We start from the raw sequence: 24,955 nt of genomic DNA, 5'->3' as shown, positions 1-24,955 counted from the left end.
TTATTGAAACTTAAAAATCTTATTTAAAAACGGTAAAACCGCGATATAACGGATTAATATGATAATCGAGTAGGTTTCTATTTCGTTGCGTTCTGTATTAGTTAGTTCTACTTCTAGTAGTTAAAGTAAAGTAATTATATTCAGTGGCCATGCTGAATAAGGGAGACAACAGGAGCAACTTGCACTTCACTAAGATGCCTCATGACGCTTCTAATCCATGAAAATTGACAACTGAATTCATTTGTCATCTTTAATAGGCTTTCATTCGCGAATTCAAAGCATACTTGACATTTTTCCACTTTGCTTTGCGTTATTAATTTACATTTTTATGTCTAACTCTACCCCTTGAACTTTGTTGCAGTTATTCAGATACAACCCTGTATATAAATGTATCTCTGTGTGGGTGGGCTTTGGAAATGTTTTCACAGAAAGGAAGATTTATCAATAAGAAAAAATTATGACGTTATAAAAATCGAGCCTGAGACACAGATATCGTTTTCCCTCTATCTCTTATAGGAAAAATAAGAGTTTTCAATAAGAAAATTCGAAAATGCACTTTTTTGATAAACACCCTGTATCTCTGAAACCGTAAGAGATATCGATATGCGGTTTTCGCCATTAAGTTCCTTATAAAAATCGAGCCTGAGACACAGATATCGTTTTCCCTCTATCTCTTATAGGAAGAGTAAGAGTTTTCAATAAGAAAATTCGAAAATGCACTTTTTTGATAAACACCCTGTATTTCTGAAACCGTAAGAGATATCGATATGCGGTTTTCGCCATTAAGTTCCTTATAAAAATCGAGCCTGAGACACAGATATCGTTTCCCTCTATCTCTTATAGGAAGAGTAAGAGTTTTCAATAAGAAAATTCGAAAATGCACTTTTTTGATAAACACCCTGTATCTCTGAAACCGTAAGAGATATCGATATGCGGTTTTCGCCATTAAGTTCCTTATAAAAATCGAGCCTGAGACACAGATATCGTTTTCCCTCTATCTCTTATAGGAAGAGTAAGAGTTTTCAATAAGAAAATTCGAAAATGCACTTTTTGGTAAACACCCTGTATCTTTGAAACCGTAAGAGATATCGATATGCGGTTTTCGCCATTAAGTTCCTTATAAAAATCGAGCCTGAGACACAGATATCGTTTTCCCTCTATCTCTTATAGGAAGAGTAAGAGTTTTCAATAAGAAAATTCGAAAATGCACTTTTTTGATAAACACCCTGTATCTCTGAAACCGTAAGAGATATCGATATGCGGTTTTCTGCATTAAGTTCCTTATAAAAATTGAGCCTGAGACACAGATATCGTTTTCCCTCTATCTCTTATAGGAAAAATAAGAGTTTTCAATAAGAAAATTCGAAAATGCACTTTTTTGATAAACACCCTGTATCTCTGAAACCGTAAGAGATATCGATATGCGGTTTTCGCCATTAAGTTCCTTATAAAAATCGAGCCTGAGACACAGATATCGTTTTCCCTCTATCTCTTATAGGAAAAATAAGAGTTTTCAATAAGAAAATTCGAAAATGCACTTTTTTGATAAACACCCTGTATCTCTGAAACCGTAAGAGATATCGATATGCGGTTTTCGCCATTAAGTTCCTTATAAAAATCGAGCCTGAGACACAGATATCGTTTTCCCTCTATCTCTTATAGGAAGAGTAAGAGTTTTCAATAAGAAAATTCGAAAATGCACTTTTTGGTAAACACCCTGTATCTTTGAAACCGTAAGAGATATCGATATGCGGTTTTCGCCATTAAGTTCCTTATAAAAATCGAGCCTGAGACACAGATATCGTTTTCCCTCTATCTCTTATAGGAAGAGTAAGAGTTTTCAATAAGAAAATTCGAAAATGCACTTTTTTGATAAACACCCTGTATCTCTGAAACCGTAAGAGATATCGATATGCGGTTTTCTGCATTAAGTTCCTTATAAAAATTGAGCCTGAGACACAGATATCGTTTTCCCTCTATCTCTTATAGGAAAAATAAGAGTTTTCAATAAGAAAATTCGAAAATGCACTTTTTTGATAAACACCCTGTATCTCTGAAACCGTAAGAGATATCGATATGCGGTTTTCGCCATTAAGTTCCTTATAAAAATCGAGCCTGAGACACAGATATCGTTTTCCCTCTATCTCTTATAGGAAAAATAAGAGTTTTCAATAAGAAAATTCGAAAATGCACTTTTTTGATAAACACCCTGTATCTCTGAAACCGTAAGAGATATCGATATGCGGTTTTCGCCATTAAGTTCCTTATAAAAATCGAGCCTGAGACACAGATATCGTTTCCCTCTATCTCTTATAGGAAGAGTAAGAGTTTTCAATAAGAATATTCGAAAATGCACTTTTTTGATAAACACCCTGTATCTCTGAAACCGTAAGAGATATCGATATGCGGTTTTCTGCATTAAGTTCCTTATAAAAATTGAGCCTGAGACACAGATATCGTTTTCCCTCTATCTCTTATAGGAAAAATAAGAGTTTTCAATAAGAAAATTCGAAAATGCACTTTTTTGATAAACACCCTGTATCTCTGAAACCGTAAGAGATATCGATATGCGGTTTTCGCCATTAAGTTCCTTATAAAAATCGAGCCTGAGACACAGATATCGTTTTCCCTCTATCTCTTATAGGAAAAATAAGAGTTTTCAATAAGAAAATTCGAAAATGCACTTTTTTGATAAACACCCTGTATCTCTGAAACCGTAAGAGATATCGATATGCGGTTTTCGCCATTAAGTTCCTTATAAAAATCGAGCCTGAGACACAGATATCGTTTCCCTCTATCTCTTATAGGAAGAGTAAGAGTTTTCAATAAGAATATTCGAAAATGCACTTTTTTGATAAACACCCTGTATCTCTGAAACCGTAAGAGATATCGATATGCGGTTTTCGGCATTAAATTCCTAATAAAAATCGAGCCTGAGACACAGATATCGTTTCCCTCTATCTCTTATATTAAGAGTAAGAGTTTTCAATAAGAAAATTCAAAAATACACTTTTTTGATAAACACCCTGTATCTCTGAAACCGTAAGAGATATCGACATGCGGTTTTCGCCATTAAGTTCCTTATAAAAATCGAGCCTGAGACACAGATATCGTTTTCCCTCTATCTCTTATAGGAAGAGTAAGAGTTTTCAATAAGAAAATTCGAAAATGCACTTTTTGGTAAACACCCTGTATCTTTGAAACCGTAAGAGATATCGATATGCGGTTTTCGCCATTAAGTTCCTTATAAAAATCGAGCCTGAGACACAGATATCGTTTTCCCTCTATCTCTTATAGGAAGAGAAAGAGTTTTCAATAAGAAAATTCGAAAATGCACTTTTTTGATAAACACCCTGTATCTCTGAAACCGTTAGAGATATCGATATGCGGTTTTCGCCATTAAGTTCCTTATAAAAATCGAGCCTGACACACAGATATCGTTTTCCCTCTATCTCTTATAGGAAGAGTAAGAGTTTTCAATAAGAAAATTCGAAAATGCACTTTTTTGATAAACACTCTGTATCTCTGAAACCGTTAGAGATATCGATATGCGGTTTTCGGCATTAAGTTCCTTATAAAAATCGAGCCTGAGACACAGATATCGTTTTCCCTCTATCTCTTATAGGAAGAGTAAGAGTTTTCAATAAGAAAATTCGAAAATGCACTTTTTTGATAAACACCTTGTATCTCTGAAACCGTAAGAGATATCGATATGCGGTTTTCGCCATTAAGTTCCTTATAAAAATCGAGCCTGAGACACAGATATCGTTTCCCTCTATCTCTTATAGGAAGAGTAAGAGTTTTCAATAAGAAAATTCGAAAATGCACTGTTTGGTAAACACCCTGTATTTCTGAAATCATAAGAGATATCGATATGCGGTTTTCTGCATTAAGTTCCTTATAAAAATTGAGCCTGAGACACAGATATCGTTTTCCCTCTATCTCTTATAGGAAGAGTAAGAGTTTTCAATAAGAAAATTCGAAAATGCACTTTTTTGATAAACACCCTGTATCTCTGAAACCGTAAGAGATATCGATATGCGGTTTTCGCAATTAAGTTCCTTATAAAAATCGAGCCTGAGACACAGATATCGTTTCCCTCTATCTCTTATAGGAAGAGTAAGAGTTTTCAATAAGAAAATTCGAAAATGCACTTTTTTGATAAACACCCTGTATCTTTGAAACCGTAAGAGATATCGATATGCGGTTTTCGCCATTAAGTTCCTTATAAAAATCGAGCCTGAGACACAGATATCGTTTTTGCTCTATCTCTTATAGGAAGAGTAAGAGTTTTCAATAAGAAAATTCGAAAATGCACTTTTTTGATAAACACCCTGTATCTCTGAAACCGTAAGAGATATCGATATGCGGTTTTCGCCATTAAATTCCTTATAAAAATCGAGCCGGAGACACACATATCGTTTTCCCTCTATCTCTTATAGGAAGAGTAAGAGTTTTCAATAAGAAAATTCGAAAATGCACTTTTTTGATAAACACCCTGTATCTCTGGAACCGTAAGAGATATCGATATGCGGTTTTCGCCATTAAGTTCCTTATAAAAATCGAGCCTGAGACACAGATATCGTTTTCCCTCTATCTCTTATAGGAAGAGTAAGAGTTTTCAATAAGAAAATTCGAAAATGCACTTTTTTGATAAACACCCTGTATTTCTGAAACCGTAACAGATATCGATATGCGGTTTTCGCCATTAAGTTCCTTATAAAAATCGAGCCTGAGACACAGATATCGTTTCCCGCTATCTCTTATAGGAAGAGTAAGAGTTTTCAATAAGAAAATTCGAAAATGCACTTTTTTGATAAACACCCCCTGTATCTCTGAAACCGTAAGAGATATCGATATGCGGTTTTCGCCATTAAGTTCCTTATAAAAATCGAGCCTGAGACACAGATATCGTTTCCCTCTATCTCTTATAGGAAGAGTAAGAGTTTTCAATAAGAATATTCGAAAATGCACTTTTTTGATAAACACCCTGTATCTCTGAAACCGTAAGAGATATCGATATGCGGTTTTCGCCATTAAGTTCCTTATAAAAATCGAGCCTGAGATACAGATATCGTTTCCCTCTATCTCTTATAGGAAGAGTAAGAGTTTTCAATAAGAATATTCGAGAATGCACTTTTTTGATAAACACCTGTATCTCTGAAACCGTAAGAGATATCGATATGCGGTTTTCGGCATTGAGTTTCTTATAGAAATCGAGCCACACTGATATCATTTTCCTCTATCTCTTATAGAATTTACGATTTAAAATTAAATTAAAATATTTTGGCCCATTCTGTACATCGGACGAAATAGATTTCAGTTGAAATGAACCTTTGTCAATAGACTCTGTATAAAGAGAGAACAATAAGTGACTATTTCAATAATACCTTACAAGATATATATGTACATCGTATAGACAACCGGGGAATACCCCGAGTTTATCTATAAACTTGGAATACGGCAATTAGGGGAATAACCCGAGTTGTATTCTATCTATGAGCGCTAACATTTATATGTAAATATACTGAATAGATAATATTAATAGTACGACTAAAAAATGTATTATTCGAGATTCTACTGTATTGAAAAATCGGCAAATTCATTCCAAGTTTATTTCTGGGGGCGATTTTGTTACACTTTTTAAAGTCTTGCGAGATGTTTATTTTTCCTCGTAACCGGATTCGCTTCCTACTATACCCCGGAAACCAGTAACGAAGCTATTAAAATGCAAGCTTCGGTTTAAAGTAAATAAAAGCACTTCGATCCGGTGGTGGTGGGTGGATAAAGTAAAACTTTTCACGACAAAATTACAAAATAAAAAAAGGATACCTTAATTTTAATTTTAATCATTCTTTAGAGTCGAAAAAAAATTTTTTTTCGGGTATAAATCCAGAACTAAACGCAAAAATGTCTGCACGTGTCGTATTAATAGCGAATAGCCGCTGTAACGGATTGCAAGTTTGAAATTAGCGTTAGGATACGATTTACGAGCGGTTTGGAACGTCGACAAAAAAATCTGGAAAAAATAGGCAAAAAAGAAGAAATCGAGGATTTAAATTTAGATCGCTTCTTTGTTTCAATTTTAGACTGCTTAAAATCGTTTTAGGTCTTCTTTTATAACACCTATTTTGAGTGGAATTTTTAAAATTCGAAATTGATTTATTTGAGTCAAAAATCTCACATTAATCTCGAAAAAGCTTTTATTACAAAACGATTGAATTTTTCGATCCCCCCTTTTCCAATTTATTTTATTCATATGGTTTTTTTCACGCTTCCATGGACCGTATCCAATTTTCTTTTATGGATAATGAATTTTCAATTTCACTTAAATTTTTATCAACACCTCAATTTAAATATGAAATAATAATATGATTTCGCACAAATTTGACAAAAATCTACATTATCTTGTAGTTTCGTAATTATACGCTTGCAAGTTTCACAAAACTAAAACCGACGCAATTTCGCTAAAAGCCCTTCTTGCTGCAACTTCTCGCTTTCGCCCAATCAAGTTAAGAAGCTTCAGGTTCTTGAGTTGTACACATAGATGAGATTGCGTTGAAGTTTTGACGCCCTCCTTTTTTGACCTTAATTTTGCAACCTAATTTTTCTTTAATTTGTGTATTTATTTATTTAAGTTTCATTTTCCTCCTGTATCATATCAACCTAATTTAAGCTCCAACATAATTTAATGATCAAGTTAGTAATCCGAATCCTCCGCGTCCAAAGGGGATTTATCTCTATCCGGAGAGTTTAGTTTAGGTAGGTACCGGTATCTAAATCCCCAAAGGTGAACCTTGGTTTGTATCGAGAATTAAAATTATTCAAGTTTCGAGCTTTTGGGTAATTTAAAATTATCGGGATCTTATAAATAATGATTTTATGGAAAAATATTTTTCGCAATTCTCGGATAAAAGATAAAACGTTAAATATTTTTTTATCTAGGTTCATAAAATACCTTTTATAGACCCCCATTTCCGTTTGTTCTCGCTCGGATTTTTCTTTGTGATCCAGAACTAACGGCTAAAGGTCTGACCAAAACGTCGTATTTACAATAAATTGGTACGTTTTTATCTCTTTTTAGTTATCGACTTTGCGATGTATTGTTTCAAGATATTTTTTAAATATTTCCTCTCTATTTCTGTCGTTTATCTCCCGTCAACTCGTCTCTTTGAAATTTCATTGATCCATAAAAGATGCGAAACTTCCCCTGGGGAGACGAAGACGAAGCTTCGTCGCGACGACGTTTTCTCCGTTTACTTCTTCTAATTTTTTTTTTATTTCACTTTGGATTTAACTGTAAAGTTCGTTTTAATGGTTTCCGAAAAAGTTTAATGGAAGAGTTCAAATTTGCCCTTTTCCCTTATATATTTTGACATAAAATAGGTTTATTATAAACATTTTGTATGACACTAAAACTCATTTAAAGTATTAATTGTTGAGACATACTTAATGTATGCGTGCAATACCTAGGTAATGCGTAGACTGTAAAACGTGCTCCACTTTCTACTCCTCCTCTGGATTACATGAGAAAGATTGTTGAAGAGATGAAGAGTGAGGTTATGTTCTGGATTCTAGTGGTTGGAAGTTGCGAGGAGGTTTGATGCGAGTGCATAAAAACTCTGCAAAACTTTATATGTTTGTACTACTATGGGTTAAAGATTGCGTAGAGTCTGCAAACTTCAATTGTGCAAAATTCACAGTTTAGAACTTAATGTGCCAAAGTTTATTCAAATAAAGTCTGCAATGTTCCAGGTTCTAATGATTGCAAATTCAAGTTTATACAGAGTTTTGTAAGTCTGACTCGAAAATACCTTATTCTCAAATGTAGATGTATAGCACTCTTTTTTATAAAACTTTTTCATAACTTAATTTGCAGAAGTTTGGAGTCAAGTGTTTGATTAAGTGCTTAGTGTTCTGGATAATAGTGATTACATGAGAAAGATTGTTGAAGAGATGAAGAGTGAGGTTATGTTCTGGGTTCTAGTGGTTGGAAGTTGCGAGGAGGTTTGATGCGAGTGCATAAAAACTCTGCAAAACTTTATATGTTTGTACTACTATGGGTTAAAGATTGCGTAGAGTCTGCAAACTTCAATTCTGCAAAATTCACAGTTTAGAACTTAATGTGCAAAAGTTTATTCAAATAAAGTCTGCAATGTTCCAGGTTCTAATGATTGCAAATTCAAGTTTATACATAGTTTTGTAAGTCTGACTCGAAAATATCTTATTCTCAAATGTAGATGTATAGCACTCTTTTTTATAAAACTTTTTCATAACTTAATTTGCAGAAGTTTGGAGTCAAGTGTTTGATTAAGTGCTTAGTGTTCTGGATAATAGTGATTACATGAGAAAGATTGTTGAAGAGATGAAGAGTGAGGTTATGTTCTGGATTCTAGTGGTTGGAAGTTGCGAGGAGGTTTGATGCGAGTGCATAAAAACTCTGCAAAACTTTATATGTTTGTACTACTATGGGTTAAAGATTGCGTAGAGTCTGCAAACTTCAATTCTGCAAAATTCACAGTTTAGAACTTAATGTGCCAAAGTTTATTCAAATAAAGTCTGCAATGTTCCAGGTTCTAATGATTGCAAATTCAAGTTTATACAGAGTTTTGTAAGTCTGACTCGAAAATACCTTATTCTCAAATGTAGATGTATAGCACTCTTTTTATAAAACTTTTTCATAACTTAATTTGCAGAAGTTTGGAGTCAAGTGTTTGATTAAGTGCTTAGTGTTCTGGATAATAGTGATTACATGAGAAAGATTGTTGAAGAGATGAAGAGTGAGGTTATGTTTTGGATTCTAGTGGTTGGAAGTTGCGAGGAGGTTTGATGCGAGTGCATAAAAACTCTGCAAAACTTTATATATTTGTACTACTATGGGTTAAAGATTGCGTAGAGTCTGCAAACTTCAATTCTGCAAAATTCACAGTTTAGAACTTAATGTGCAAAAGTTTATTCAAATAAAGTCTGCAATGTTCCAGGTTCTAATGATTGCAAATTCAAGTTTATACATAGTTTTGTAAGTCTGACTCGAAAATATCTTATTCTCAAATGTAGATGTATAGCACTCTTTTTTATAAAACTTTTTCATAACTTAATTTGCAGAAGTTTGGAGTCAAGTGTTTGATTAAGTGCTTAGTGTTCTGGATAATAGTGATTACATGAGAAAGATTGTTGAAGAGATGAAGAGTGAGGTTATGTTTTGGATTCTAGTGGTTGGAAGTTGCGAGGAGGTTTGATGCGAGTGCATAAAAACTCTGCAAAACTTTATATATTTGTACTACTATGGGTTAAAGATTGCGTAGAGTCTGCAAACTTCAATTCTGCAAAATTCACAGTTTAGAACTTAATGTGCAAAAGTTTATTCAAATAAAGTCTGCAATGTTCCAGGTTCTAATGATTGCAAATTCAAGTTTATACATAGTTTTGTAAGTCTGACTCGAAAATACCTTATTCTCAAATGTAGATGTATAGCACTCTTTTTTATAAAACTGTTTCATAACTTAGTTTGCAGAAGTTTGGAGTCAAGTGTTTGATTAAGTGCTTAGTGTTCTGGATAATAGTGATTACATGAGAAAAATTGTTGAAGAGATGAAAAGTGAGGTTATGTTCTGGATTCTAGTGGTTGGAAGTTGCGAGGAGGTTTGATGCGAGTGCATAAAAACTCTGCAAAACTTTATATGTTTGTACTACTATGGGTTAAAGATTACGTAGAGTCTGCAAACTTCAATTCTGCAAAATTCACAGTTTAGAACTTAATGTGCCAAAGTTTATTCAAATAAAGTCTGCAATGTTCCAGGTTCTAATGATTGCAAATTCAAGTTTATACAGAGTTTTGTAAGTCTGACTCGAAAATACCTTATTCTCAAATGTAGATGTATAGCACTCTTTTTTATAAAACTTTTTCATAACTTAATTTGCAGAAGTTTGGAGTCAAGTGTTTGATTAAGTGCTTAGTGTTCTGGATAATAGTGATTACATGAGAAAGATTGTTGAAGAGATGAAGAGTGAGGTTATGTTCTGGATTCTAGTGGTTGGAAGTTGCGAGGAGGTTTGATGCGAGTGCATAAAAACTCTGCAAAACTTTATATGTTTGTACTACTATGGGTTAAAGATTGCGTAGAGTCTGCAAACTTCAATTCTGCAAAATTCACAGTTTAGAACTTAATGTGCAAAAGTTTATTCAAATAAAGTCTGCAATGTTCCAGGTTCTAATGATTGCAAATTCAAGTTTATACATAGTTTTGTAAGTCTGACTCGAAAATACATTATTCTCAAATGTAGATGTATAGCACTCTTTTTTATAAAACTTTTTCATAACTTAATTTGCAGAAGTTTGGAGTCAAGTGTTTGATTAAGTGCTTAGTGTTCTGGATAATAGTGATTACATGAGAAAGATTGTTGAAGAGATGAAGAGTGAGGTTATGTTCTGGATTCTAGTGGTTGGAAGTTGCGAGGAGGTTTGATGCGAGTGCATAAAAACTCTGCAAAACTTTATATGTTTGTACTACAATGGGTTAAAGATTGCGTAGAGTCTGCAAAATTCACAGTTTAGAACTTAATGTGCAAAAGTTTATTCAAATAAAGTCTGAAATGTTCTAGGTTCTAATGATTGCAAATTCAAGTTTATACAGAGTTTTGTAACCTTATTCTCAAATGTAGATGTATACAGAATGCAAGAAAAGTGTAGAAATGCTTAACTTACTCCTAAATAAGTAGCCATAATCCTCAAAAATTTGTGATATGCCTATTATGCCTAAATCGACACAATTTAAGATATTAGAATGATATAAATTCCTTAAAACCAATACTCAAAAAAGACAAAAAGTTTTGAAAACATGCAGAAATTTCAAAGACTTGTCTGAAATCAATTTGAATCAAATACGGTTTTAATAACGAGAAGTTCTAGCTCATTTTGGCATAAATGTTCGGCGTTATCTAGATGAGATATTTCCTGGACAAAATGGGTTGGCAGAAAAACACATTAAGTTTTTTCCAACAATCACTTAAAGTGATAAGCTGAAAACAAAAACACTTTACTACAAAACGGAATTGTTTGTTTTGAAATTGAGCCAAAATAATGTGTCAACAAATGATAAAATGTTGTTGATATCGCTACCCAAAAATCAATTTTAACTTTATCTGTTTGTTTATTTTGTATGTATAGTGAAGTACATGAATAAAGTTCTAGCACTTTATTTACCAATATCTTCGTTGTCTTTTTTGGAGATAGGGAAATATAAATAATAAAAAACACCATTAGAATTCCTCGTTTTTTCTTGGTCTAAAATTGCTTTCTATGCAGTGTTACCAAAATTAATTCATTAAAATCAATTTTTAAATGACATGATGGCAATTAAAGTAGGGAAAAAGTTTATTGCATCATTGTAATGGAAGCATATCATGATTAGAGGACGATGGTAAAAAAAATTAATACAACCAAAAGATGCCAAATTTTGCTTGTCCAGATATAATTTAGAACAATGTTGTCCACAAAGAAATAAACTCCGGGTTAATAAATTAAGCATGAAGCTTATTTGCGAAAATGCAGAGTGATATCTAACTTTGTTGGTTGAAATAATGCATATTTAATACACGATTTTCCAATTACACTTAAATAATGATATCCTTTCAACTTTAATATTGGAAAGTTTCTTTGTACATGCTCGACGTGCCACTTACAAACATCAACCTTAACACGTTAATTAACTGCCAATATCGCGCAAACGAGACAAAACATCGAGCACTTAAGATATTTTTAGTTATCTGTGATTCATTGACAGTTCCAAAGATTTATGGAAACAAGTTTAAACTGATTCTGGTTTAAATCAATGTTTGGTAACAATAAAAAGAAAATTATTTAGATAAAAAAGTTCTTTATCTTAATATGAAACTTTTATATTTTCCCTCGTTCTCAGAACCCCTGAAATTAGCGAGATGGGTTTGTCGGGAAAACTCATTTATAATTTTTCAAGTCATCCCGGGCATTTTTCAACTCACTCAGGGACCGTTTTTTTTTTATAAAAATTCAAAACTCGATTTCGATGACATTAACGTTTATTTTTACCACTTCCATAGCTTCCAACTCCCGGGCAAAAAATTGTTATATCCATTTTAATTCTCCTCTTTATTCAGCATCAATCAAAAAAAGAAGTCAGTTTAAAATTTGTATTTATGATTATTTAAAATGAGGCATTGACTTTTTAACATTAATGAAAAATTTAAGATGACCTTGTAAAAAATAGAAAAAAATCTTTCCATAACCATTAGAAGAAGAAATAGGCGAGATAAAATCGATAAAGGCGTGTAAATTGACGAAGACTGGTTCTTCATCAAGAGAAGTCACCTTGTACTCATCTCTTCTAATGAACAACGATTAGAGCGGCATCTGGGGCTCGCTATCCTTGGAAAAGGTCGATGAATCGACGCGAAAAACCACCTGGTCGAAACGATTTATTTAAATTATTATTAATTTATTCCGAAATGAATTGATCGAAACACCTCCAAGTTGAAATCTCAACTTGAGATATAAAATGATAATGGTGGAGGTCGATGGCAGAGCCTCGTCTCGGCGTAAAATTGGAATCATCAAAACGAGATTTTCTGTTCTATCGCTTCGAAACAATGCCGCCAACCGTATATATAGATATAGATATAGATAGGGATGTATGGAAGGAAAGATCGCTTCACGTCGACTGACGTTCCGAGAGAAATTATTATTACGGGGAATATATTTTCCAACAGTTGGAGGCAATGGCTGTCATCATAGCTGACGGGAAACGGAAATATACTCGCTATCTTTATGTCCACCTCTTTTTAAAGTTAAATCAGAGTCAAAAGATATTCAATAAACTTTTGAGTTATTCTATAAAATATCTACAGCAAAAGCAGTATTATAAAAAAGAAGGATTAATAACCTCAACTCAGAACAGGAAGAAACATGGTTATAGATCAACAAAACCGTTATTCAAACATTCCTCGAGGATATCGAAGACCTTGGCCACTAGATAATTTTTGTTTTTACATCTTTTATATGAGGCAACCATATCATTAGAGACTTGAATTAAAGTATTTCAAAAGACACGTAGTAAAGAAAGGAAGGAACCATAACAATATATTTTAAAAATGGAAGATTACTTTGTATAAAAAGTAGTACTATTATAAAATATTTGCAATACTAATTCCAATAGAGTTGGTAATTTGTACAGAAATTTAATTTTTATGATATACAGTGTGCGCCAAAACTCACGTTTCTAAATATTTGTTTATATCTATAGGATGTCACAAAATTGTTATTTTAAATGGTTTTTATCAAGGACAGTAAAATCTAACAGGACTGCTACATTCATTATTGTGACAACTTGCCCGCAAACTACGTCATACCATTTGCCACGCCCAGCTCTATGCGTTTGCTGTGTATTTTTAGACGTTATATCGTAGACGTATTCATATTATTTTTGAAGTTTTATTTTTTTAGACGTATTAAAGCCTATCATGTAAGCTCTAAATCTCTAAAAACACACAGCAAACACATAGTACTCAATGACAGTTAACAGGGCGTGGCAAATAGTGTGACGTAGAGTGCGGGCAACCAACCCGTAGTGGGCTACAAAAATATAATGCATGTAGCAGTCTTGTTAGATTCTACTGTCCTTGGGTTTTTATTACATTATTTATACAAAAATAGGTTGATTTAACACTATAAGCAAAATAGTATATTATTCAACAAGCGTATAATGGCGGCTGTTACCCACGAAGAAGAAGGAGTGGGTAACATCCATTATACGCAAGTTGAATACTATACTTTATCTACAACTATTTAATTTTGAAAAAAAAATCAAAAAAACGAAAAAAAAAATAAACTTGATAGACATTTCAGACATAACCTCAATATAAGAAAGCTGTCATTTCTGTTAATATTTTATTTTTTGATTAGTAGGCAGTGTCAGAAGTGTGGAATAATGGCCTCATTATTCAACACTTTGTCTGTCATGGGTAATGAGTGTCATTACCCGTCAAAAATCAATTGTATAACGAATAGATAATTCAATAGTTGTAGATAAAAGTTGATAATTTGTATAATTATACTTCAAATGATCATAAATTGACAACTAAGTACGCTACATTTGGTCTATTTTATACAGGTGGTCCAAAATTAAATTTGCTATTCAATTGCCAATTCATTAAAATACAACATATTAAGAGGAGCTCTGTTGCACGCTGTTACAGTTATTAATTTATAAAGAAATTTATTAGGTAAAGTTGTTGGTGTTTTGACTAATTAAGCCAAGGTTGGGTTGGGTTGTGTCCCAGGAGGTACACTTTCTTTCAGCATCATTCTTTTTACTTCCTCAATTTTCCTTCCCGTTTGCTTAATCGCACTTTTGATGCTGTTTAGCCACTACAACTGTTTGTTTTGTAGTTTATTATTCACCTTAGGTACCTCATTTCTGCAGTTGTTTCTTTGTTTCAGTTCTTTTTTATTTTTCAATGTCGTGTTTATCTGGTAATACACTTTTGTTACTTTGGACGTTCTGTTTCTTATTTCCTTCTCTATTCTCCTATAATTGCTCATTACTACCTTCAGCTATTCGTAGTGATGTACTACCTCTAATCTGTTCTGTCCACATGTGATGTTTATGTCTTCTACCTCATCACAGATTTGTTCGCTAATCTTTCTACATTGATATTCCATTTGTTGCTTGCGGTCTGCAACTTTCTGACTATGTCCGTCAGTAATACCATGTTCTTGTTATTCTTATTTTGACTATTCCTACTTATTACTTTGATCAACTGGTCATCAATTCGTGCCGCTTCCATGACTTTATACAGGGTGTATACAGTGTGTATACAGGGTGATTCTCAACTTATACGCATAAACTTGAGGATTTATTCCTCATGACAAATAGTGACTAATAGATGAAAAAATTGTAGTAAAAGTTTTTTAGTTTCCTCGATATCCGATATAATCGGCGACATCTAGATCATGTGTTCCTGGAGGATGGATAGGTCGAGATGGCTCACTGGCCTGGCCACCGTGATCTTAAAAAGCACAGTGTAAGTTAATATTCAGCAAATATTGCAAAATCAGGTACAGGGTGTCCCAATTTCGATGTCCGCATAGGCTATCTCCGAAACTAAAAGAGATAGAAAAAAAGTAGCTTACATGTCATGATCTCGTTTTTCGAGAAAATGCTAATGCCGAAAACTCCGAACAGCTATCGTCTTTTGTTTTCGCCCTATCGGCAAAAACTGAAAATTTTACAAAAACGACAATCGCGAATATCTTACTTATTATCAAAGATGGAGTACTATAAATAAAACATTATATGGCTAATAATAGTAAATATAAATATAATAATATAAATGAAACCATAGTTGGCTATGACTTAAAATAATTTGTTATTTTCTAACATAATGTAAACATAATGTACATGTACGAACATAATGTATCAAATAATTACCAAAGTTTGTATTTAAAAATTCGATAACAACTCTGGCATTATGTGCTGGTACGATGCACCAGCATGCTAAGTGTCAAAGTATAACAAAACTGAATAAATCTTTACAATGAATTTCGAAAATTATGAAAAATGTAACATGATGGAATACTATATGTTATCAGATAAGAATGCGCCGTTAGCCGCGGAATTTTATTTCACAAGATATCCAGAAAGAAGACAACCACACGAAAAACCTTCAGCCGATTAGCAGAAAATTTAATAGATATTTGGTCCTTTCCCAAACCACATACAAAAACATACCAAAATGACCTGCAAGAGAAATTGCAACAAGACGTCTGACCCAAAAGCCGCTGCTCCCGAATATGAAAGAAAAATAAGTATAAACCATACAAAGCGGGGCTAACTCATTATTTACGTGCCGGAGATGTGAATCGAAGATTAGAATTTTGTAGATGATATTTAAAAAAATTAAATAATCTGCTGTTTGTTCAAAATGTTATCTGGACCGATGAAGTCTCTCAGTGTTCAAAGAAGATTTGGGTTTAATGTATGGTGCGCCCTTTTAGATAATAGAATTTTGGCATATAGTATCTACCATAAAAACTTAAACTCAGGGAAATACCTCAATATATTAAGGCAGCACATTGAGCCTTGGTCGACAATTTGCCATTAAATATGTCTCAAATGATATATTTTCAATATGACGGAGCACCAGCACATAATGCCAGAGTTGTTAGTGAATTTTTAAATACTACTACAAACTCAAGGACAATAGAATCTAACAGGACTGCTACATCCATTGTTGTGACAGCCTACCCGCAAACTACGTCACACCATTTTCCACGTCCAGCTGTTGTTATGGTCTATGCCAGAGGTGGGCAAACAGTATTGGAGATCACAAAAGTTTTTCAAATACTATTTAGTGAATATAAACCCAATTTTAATTAACTCAGTGATAAAATGGAATGCCATGCGTCCACATCCAAAAAATAAATTATATATATTGATATGAATAAATAATTTAATTACCATTCATTGCGTTATTTTTTTCCTATTTCTGAAAATGTCCATCGCCATTAACCAGCTAACATTTACGTCGATCATTGAACATTAAACTTTGCCCACCCCTGGTCTATACGTTTGCTGTGAGAGGTTATATCTTAGACGTATTCATATTAGTTTCCTTCATATAACCTCTAAAAACATAGACAGTTACCAGGCGTGGCAAATAGTGTGACGTAGACTGCGATGTAGCAGTCCTGTTAGATTCTACTGTCCTTGCTACAAACTTTGGCAATAATTGGAAACAATGCTTTCCCTCATGGTATGGTTATCACCATAACAACATTAAGTTTTAAATACACACAATAGTTTTAGAAAGAACAAAAAAAATTGATACATTATATTCCATCATAGTATGTATGGTTATCACCATAGCAACATTAACTTTTAAATACATACATTAGATTTAGATGTAACAAAATGAATTTTTGTTAATTATTCAATAACTATAAGAAATATACCCCACAAACTATATATATTTGTTATCAGAAGAAAATAACAAATTATTTTAACTCATAGCCAACTATGGTTTCCATTTAAAAAAATAAAGTTATGTCTAAAATCTCGAAAATAAAAGATGGGAAAAAAATTCTACCTACGCCACTGAATTCTTCGTAAAAAGTTGCCCATATAATGTTTTATTTATAATACTACATCTTTGATAATAAGTGAGATATTCGCGATTGTCGTTTTTGCAAAATTTTCAGTTTTTGCCGATAGAGCGAAAACAAAAGACGATAGCTGTTCGCAGTTTTCGGAATTAGCATTTTCTCAAAAAACGAGATCATGACATGTAAGCTACTTTTTTTCTATCTCTTTTAGTTTCGGAGATAGCCTATGCGGACATCGAAATTGGGACACCCTGTACATGCGGCTGCGCTAGTTGGAGATCGTGAATTCGGGGAACCCAATTGATAGAAAATATGGGATATAACTTCGAACACTTGCTATTTTTTCATCTATTAGTCACTATTTGTCATGAGGAGTAAATTCCCAAGTTTATGCGTATAGGTTGAGAATCACCCTGTATATGTGATCTTGATTTTGTCTATTTTTTCGATATACAGTTTGTTTTTTCTGCATTCCTTTATCTATGTAATTATGACATTTCTTCCTAATCTCTAAATATGTTTTCTTCTGACATATTCTTTGGCTTCTGTTTTCATATACTTATTTCTTTAAACTGTGTCTTTCAAGCATCGCTCTCACAGTTTGATTTTTTTGGTTCACTTTTACTTTTCAATACATCAAATCAATTAATATCGCCCAGGTCGCTTGAGTTCGAGGTAGTGGATCTGATATTATTGATAACAAAGCTTATGTAGCAACCTCAGCAATAGTATTAAATTAATATCTTAGTAATAATTCGGGTCAGTTCAATCCTAATTATTTGATTAGTTTGATTAGTCACACCCGTGACATAAAGCTGCGTCGCACCCGTTACAAATTCAAAAAAATATAAATAATTAAATTGCAATTCCAAAATTTATTAATAAAAGCTATATGTATATAAGCTTTGACGTTAACCATTTTTTGATGAGTTGATTTATTTCTTATAAGTGTAAAAAAAAATCTCCTTGACCCATTTAGAATCGTTAAATTTTCCTTTAGTGACTGAAACCGCGGTTATTGATTTCACGCAAACTATCTCATACATGCAAACAACCGGGTTCTAAATCCAGCTTGGAATTTCGTCGTCGAAAACAGAATCTCGTAATCTGTTATCCTCTTCAGCGACAATTAAAAGTTTTAAAGGAATTAGTTGGAGAGTTTTTTTGTTATGTTTCGGTTAAATTTGATACGAATACATTTATTAATCGAAAAACATTTTTCTCGCGCTGAATTCCCAAACTGAAATAATGAAATAACTACTATTGCCGCGGATATAAAATAGTCGAAATAAAAAATTAGAGGAAAAAAAAATAATGGGGAAAAATTCCCCGATGAAACGCGAACCGTACATATCCACATTCAGAGGTTTAAACTACGAGAAAAATGACAAATGGATATCAAAATTTTGTATTAAAACCGAAAAAATAAACGTGTATTTTTAAAAGTTATGTAATATGGTTCATTTTTTGTTTGATTCGCTTTTAGGTTTCAAGCAGGAAGCTAAAAATAAAAGTCGATCGTACCATATACATTGTGGTTCCAGTCGTCAAGTAATTTCACTCGAAAAATGCATGAGGAGTTTGTAATGCTTCCTATTTAACTTTCCTTTAATGCGTGTTCACTCATATGTGTTATTATAAAATAGATAGATTAAACAAAAAAGTTTGTTATAAAAACAATCAATTCTTATTCAATTTTCTGATCATATCTCAGTTATTTATTAAGAAGATCAAAAAACGTTTCATTTTCCCCAAGAAAATTACTTTGGAATTATTAGATTTAGATAAAATAGAAATGGAATTTGAGACAATTCGAATGTGACATCACCTGATCCTTGAATATATAATGTATATAAACGCGTACTTAGTAGAGGATTTGCGCAAGAGAAATTTTGCAATATATTATCTCATATTTATTCATGGTCACGTTTATTAGACATTCGAGTTCTTTGTGTTAATGAGAGTTAAAATGTGTTTTACCCAATCTAACCTAAAATTTACAATTTTTCATTTTCATTTAGGTCGTATCTTAGTTTATTCCAAGGTTCGTTGAGTATCATTTTAATGTTTATTATAATTCGTGGTAAATAAAGAAAGTAAGTAAAAATTGTTGTGGTTTGAAGGAAATATGCAATAATTAAGAAAAACTGCACGAAAACATAATAACTTAGTATAGAGCTTATATTGTTTATTGATGACGTAATGGACAACATCAATTTGGATTTAGATACACTTTATCTTGTATTATAGTTAATAAGAAGTGTAAAAGTAGTTACTTACGAAAGCGTGAAATTTATGGAGAATTTCGCTTAGCATCAAAGTTTTCGGACGCCGAGTTTATAAATTATTTTCTAATTAATCGCATCCATTATAAAGTCCGCTTTGCTAAATAAATATAAGTAGTAACAAGAGAAAACGTAACAATTTATTAATATAAATTTTTAACGATATTTATCTATTGATAACTACACCGTCTTTCCTGGCAAAGACATACAAATTCTTTAGGTGTATTTGTTCATTAAATATACTCTCTTTGAAGTCTTACAAATAATAGCAGAAAAGGTAAAAATTATGTGGCGAAAACATTCACCTTTAGCATCCAGCACCACGACGAGTGATCTTTGGAACCGCTCCATAAATATAGTTAGTGTGCAACACCTTTCCTTTTTTACAGCTATTTAGATGCTTTGTCTTTTGAATTAATATAATAAAGGTTGCGTTTTCGAAAAAATAGCATTGTTTTAAAATTTCCTCTCTTAGAGAATCTTAAATTACTCACCAAACCACTTCATTTTAGATATTAGAATTAACGTGGTGTTATAATCATTTTTAACCGCCTTCATCTTTAAATGAAACTTGTGTATAAGCCCCTGGGGGCCTAAAAAGTTATTAGATTTAGGTTGGTATTGGAAAAGTAACTAAATCTGATAACTTTTCCAATACCAACCTAAATCTAGTAACATTTTAGCCCCCCAACTTAAACCTGGGGGGCTAAAAAGCTACTAGATTTAGGTTGGAATTGGAAAAGTAACTAAATCTGATAACTTTTCCAATACCAATCTAAATCTAATAACTTTTTAGCCCCCCAGGTTTAAGTTGGGGGGCTAAAAGTAACTAAATCTGATAACTTTTCCAATACCAACCTAAATCTAGTAACATTTTAGCCCCCCAACTTAAACCTGGGGGGCTAAAAAGTTATTAGATTTAGGTTGGTATTGGAAAGGTAACTAAATCTGATAACTTTTCCAATACCAACCTAAATCTAATAACTTTTTAGCCCCCCAGGTTTAAGTTGGGGGGCTAAAAAGTTATTAGATTTAGGTTGGTATTGGAAAAGTAACTAAATCTGATAACTTTTCCAATACCAACCTAAATCTAATAACTTTTTAGCCCCCCAGGTTTAAGTTGGGGGGCTAAAAGTAACAAAATCTGATAACTTTTCCAATACCAACCTAAATCTAGTAACATTTTAGCCCCCTAACTTGAACCTGGGGGGCTAAAAAGTTATTAGATTTAGGTTGGTATTGGAAAAGTAACTAAATCTGATAACTTTTCCAATACCAACCTAAATCTAATAACTTTTTAGCCCGCCAAGTTTAAGTTGGGGGGCTAAAAGTAATTAAATCTGATAACTTTTCCAATACCAACCTAAATCTAGTAATATTTTAGCCCCCCAACTTAAACCTGGGGGGCTAAAAAGTTATTAGATTCAGGTTGGTATTGGAAAAGTAACTAAATCTGATAACTTTTCCAATACCAACCTAAATCTAATAACTTTTTAGCCCCCCAGGTTTAAGTTGGGGGGCTAAAAAGTTATTAGATTTAATTTGGAATTGGAAAAGTAACTAAATCTGATAACTTTTCCAATACCAACCTAAATCTAATAACTTTTTAGCCCGCAGGTTTAAGTTGGGGGGCTAAAAGCAACTAAATCTGATAACTTTTCCAATACCAACCTAAATCTAGTAACATTTTAGCCCCCCAACTTAAACCTGGGATGCTAAAAAGTTACTAGATTTAGGTTGGAATTGGAAAAGTAACTAAATCTGATAACTTTTCCAATACCAACCTAAATCTAATAACTTTTTAGCCCCCCAGGTTTAAGTTGGGGGGCTAAAAGTAACTAAATCTGATAACTTTTCCAATACCAACCTAAATCTAGTAACATTTTAGCCCCCCAACTTAAACCTGGGGGCTAAAAAGTTACTAGATTTAGGTTAGAATTGGAAAAGTAACTAAATCTGATAACTTTTCCAATACCAACCTAAATCTAATAACTTTTTAGCCCCCCAGGTTTAAGTTGGGGGGCTAAAAGTAACTAAATCTGATAACTTTTCCAATACCAACCTAAATCTAGTAACATTTTAGCCCCCCAACTTAAACCTGGGGGGCTAACAAGTTATTAGATTTAGGTTGGTATTGGAAAAGTAACTAAATCTGATAATTTTTCCAATACCAACCTAAATCTAGTAAAATTTTACCCCCCCAACTTAAACCTTGGCAACAAAAACCTGAAACACCCCCTGTATATCTAATTTTAGTAGTTTTCCTGATATTAAGAATTTAAAGAATAATGTGTAATAAAATATGAGTCTATATATGATATTGTCTATTTTTTTGCTGTATATTGTATCTAATATCTTTGAACACTATCATCTACCTACAGGCTTTGACTATTGTCTGACGTAGTTTCAAAGCAAAATCAGAAAAAATGTCGTTTTTACATCGTTTTTAAAAAATTCCTGTAATTTGCACATTTTAGAAGAACAATTGAATATCTCAGGAACTAAGAACACTGTGAAATAGTTACATATACAGTTGTATAAACAAATTTAGTTGTATTCATAATATGATAAAATATACAGGGTGTTCCATTTAAATAAATATATATACTCTCTGTTACGCTTAAATGGAACACCCTGTATAAGTGAAAATAATTTTGCGTTAAACAACTTTTGTATAAAAAATTTTTTTGTTTTTCAAACGGTTTAGCAAATAACTCACCCTGTATAATAACTCATCTTGAGCAGTAAATCTTTGTATGAAACTCATGATCATAACGTTATCTTTATCTTACACATTAACATATTGCCCTGATGACGGCGATTAATCGCCGAAACCGGTTAATAATGAAATATTAAGAAATTTTTGAAATTTTTTCGATTAGAAAAATTATTAAGATGAGATTGAATGTTTTAAAATGTCTTGTAACATAACATCGCGGTGTAAAAGTGCAAGGCCACGCGATACACACCACTCCTTTTAAGAGTTTTTCCTTGTCAATTACTTTCTAGTGCCAATCCCACTCTTCCCTACACACTTCTTGGCCTTTGTCCAATAAGTTAACTTCTTAACTTCTCCGACCGAGAAATTTCGACAATGCCTTTCTTACAAAACGATCCCTCGTTTCATTTTAATCGTTTCAGCTCATTTTTGTACCATTTTCTTGCTTAACAATGCGGTTTTATTAATTTTTTTTTATGGAACAAAGAAAATTATTCTAATCAAAAAAGTAAATAAAGAAATCGTTGTTGTTGCATAACGGTTGAGTTGTTTAGTAAATAGTTGGCGAGGTGTTTTGATGCGGCCTTGAACCAAATCGGGTGTCCGTCTTTTTTAATTGCCACCTTCCACCTGAAACGACGACGACGATGACGATGACGATGAAGGCAAATTGAAATTGAAGGCAAATTGGTCGATTTACTCGTTAGTTGTTTTGCTATTGCGATCGACTTGGATAATTGAAGGTTGAAATTAACATTTTTATTCTTGAAAAATGGTTCAAACAGATGGTTTAATTTTTTTTATCTAGTTTGAACCCCCCTTTCTATAAATAAAGTTTAAACGAATCTGTATTGTTCAATAATTGCCAATTGAAACATCCAGTTTAAAATACACGATGTATTTCCTATTCACAGAGAGGTCTTTACTCTTTATCCTTCCTGTTTTTATTAAATTAATTTTTTTTTTTTTGTAATTATTGAAACCGTAAAATATATTGAAATAATGTTGAAACCTCAATTTCAAATTAATTTATGATTCATAATGATTTCTTAAACAATCCATGAAGCAATTTGAAATTTATTTTTTTTCTAATCAAGGTTGTTTTCAATCTCAAAAAACAAAGAAAATCCATATCATTTTTTAGTTACATCATCATTATGATTAATAACCTTGCTTAGATGGTAACCTTGTCCTTGATATTGACACTGAGATGTTAGGATGTTTTTAAAAATATCTTAACAACAACGCGCTATAAACATTTAATTCTCACCTTACATAACAACTCTAAGCTAAGCCAATAAAATGAAATTTACCACAAAATGGATTATTTATTTATTTTTTTTTTTTTTATTTTCATTTGGTAAGGCAAAGATAATTAAAGGGGGCAATCTTGTTAACGGTGCTTGGCTTATTGGATTAGGAGACTGATTTCTGGTCTCCCTCGGTAATCTCGTTTAAGTTCAGCCTCGGATGACGCGCGTCATCTTTGCCCTAATTATCAAAATTTAATAAAAAACGTTTTTTTAAACTTAGCAAAAAAAGGGATAATACATTTTCTTGTAGTACTTTTAATTTTTTTTTAATCGATAAATATTCAAACAAGTCCTCGGTTTATTGTTGTTATTGTTACTGTTAAAACATAAACAAGTCTTTCTTTTATTGAAAAATCTCGCTTACCTTGTAGAAGAAATCTCCGTGTAGCTCAAGTACAACTTTTATTTATTTCTTTATTAATAACACTTAAGATTAAAAAAAAATTGTATAAAAAAAATTATGACTAATTAAAAAAAAATTAAAAAATCGAGGATACCTCAAATAAAAATCTACAAAAACTATTTTATTGATAAATATTAAATTACAGTTTATTATACAGCGTTCTTTTTTGTCGTCTTTTCAGGAGTTCGAAACACCCCGCGCGAAACACGTCCAAATCGCGCGGAAACCGAACGCGAACTGAAACTCAGTTCTTGATTTTCTACAATTACCAGAGCGGTGCCAGTAGCAGAGCAATAGAGAAGAACTCGGAAATGGTCGTTTCACCTCGGTTTTCATCGACCTAATCTGAAAAATAATTTCGGTAAGTTTAGATAATCCATACTTATTTCATATTTATCAATCACTAGATTTTAGTGATAAATCACAAAATGTCACAATTTCACGATTTTTCTTAATAAAATCAACTATAACATAAATACTATAAGTGATGGAGGAAGTCGTTATGAATAAAAAACATTCCTGATGCGTCAATAAATCATGATCCATACTTATTTCATATTTATATATCGCCAGTTTCTTGTGATATAGCACAAATCACAAAACGTCAAAATAAGACGATTTTTCTTAATAAAATCAACTATAACATAACAACTAAAACTGATGGAGAAAGATGTTATGAATAAAAAATATTCCTAATGCACCAAGAAATCATAATTCACACTTATGTCATATTTACCTATCACTAGTTTTTTGTGATATAGCATAAATCTCAAAATGTCAAAACTGAACGATTTTTCTTAATAAAATCAACTGTAACATAAGTACTAAAAGTGATGGAGAAAAACGTTATGAATAAAAAGCATTCCTAATGTATCAATAAATCATGATCCATACTTATTTCATATTTATCTATCGCCAGTTTCTTGTGATATAGCACAAATCACAAAACGTCAAAATAAGACGATTTTTCTTAATAAAGTCAACTGTAACATAAGTAATAAAAGTGATGGAGAAAAACGTTATGAATAAAAAACATTCCCGATGCATCAATAAATCATGATCCATACTTATTTCATATTTATCTATCGCCAGTTTCTA

General features: G+C 32.4%; 1 protein-coding gene and 1 long non-coding RNA gene across 4 annotated transcripts in view; one reads left to right on the top strand and one right to left on the bottom strand.

Annotated features, from left to right (window-relative positions):
* LOC111418004 (uncharacterized) overlaps window positions 1–10,750 on the top strand; it is a 40,715-nt gene extending 29,965 nt beyond the window's left edge. Inside the window, exons 13-19 of one of the 3 annotated variants that reach the window (XR_011640310.1) lie at window positions 7,880–8,202; window positions 8,289–8,611; window positions 8,697–9,019; window positions 9,106–9,428; window positions 9,515–9,871; window positions 9,924–10,246; window positions 10,333–10,750. This is a non-coding gene — a long non-coding RNA (uncharacterized lncRNA). Of the gene's footprint in view, window positions 1–7,879; window positions 8,203–8,288; window positions 8,612–8,696; window positions 9,020–9,105; window positions 9,429–9,507; window positions 9,872–9,923; window positions 10,247–10,332 lie in introns of all 3 variants that reach the window. The other 2 variants (XR_011640308.1, XR_011640309.1) reach the window with 2 other exon arrangements.
* Window positions 1–24,085, bottom strand: part of LOC111413558 (Ig-like and fibronectin type-III domain-containing protein 2) — an 83,892-nt gene extending 59,807 nt beyond the window's left edge. Inside the window, exon 1 of the mRNA XM_023044573.2 lies at window positions 23,819–24,085. The gene's annotated coding sequence lies outside the window, so the exon portion shown is untranslated. The remainder of the gene's footprint in view (window positions 1–23,818) is intronic.
* Between the last annotated feature and the right edge of the window lie 870 nt (window positions 24,086–24,955).

The sequence above is a fragment of the Onthophagus taurus genome, chromosome 5 (assembly GCF_036711975.1).
Source record: "Onthophagus taurus isolate NC chromosome 5, IU_Otau_3.0, whole genome shotgun sequence".
Classification (NCBI taxonomy): Eukaryota; Metazoa; Arthropoda; class Insecta; order Coleoptera; family Scarabaeidae; genus Onthophagus; species Onthophagus taurus.
The sequence above is the reverse complement of the archived record's forward strand: the minus strand, read 5'-3'. Positions and strand labels throughout refer to the sequence as shown.